Genomic DNA, 728 nt, shown 5'->3' with positions numbered 1-728 from the left:
TATATATATATATATATATATATATATATATATAATATATATAAATAAATAAATAAATATAAATGTGTGACCAGGGCCACATATAAATCGATATAAAATTTGGGTCATATATAAATCTATGTGGGGTCAGGTCACGTATAAATCTACGTGAGACCGGCGCCATGTTTAAAGATGTGCGGAATGATAATATTGATCCTAACGGTCGTGTATTTGAGTATACCACCTCTGCTTCATCATCCGGCCACAGCAGCGCCATCTAACGGGAATCGTTGTAACGAGCAATGCTGATGCTGGTGCGTGCGTTCTTTACAGGTCAAGGATCTCCAGGTTCGTCTGGCTGAGGTCGAGGCTAACGCCATGGTCGTTGCTAAGCGACAGATCGCCAAGATGGAGAGCAGGGTGAGTACGGTGCTGCCATCTGTAGAACACCTGACAAAAATCTTGCTCTTATTGTGTCCGACACTGTGGATAAAATGGCCAGTGCACGAGCTTACGCAAACTTATCTGTGTTTAAACCACTGAAGTTCGCACGTGTCTATGCCAGGACGTGTAAAGTAGTGTAATATCATCATCCACATGTACCTACCAAACACCCATCTCCTCTACATACAGCCACCCTACTCTCACCTCACTCCTCCCTCTTCCATCCTCGTCTTTCCTCCGCCTCTCTTACTCATCTCTCTCTCTCTCTCTCTCTCTCTCTCTCTCTCTCTCTCTCTCTCTCTCTC

This window comes from Priapulus caudatus, unplaced genomic scaffold, assembly GCF_000485595.1.
Source record: "Priapulus caudatus unplaced genomic scaffold, Priapulus_caudatus-5.0.1 Scaffold6194, whole genome shotgun sequence".
Lineage (NCBI taxonomy): Eukaryota > Metazoa > Priapulida > Priapulimorpha > Priapulimorphida > Priapulidae > Priapulus > Priapulus caudatus.
Note: the sequence above shows the minus strand (reverse complement) of the source record.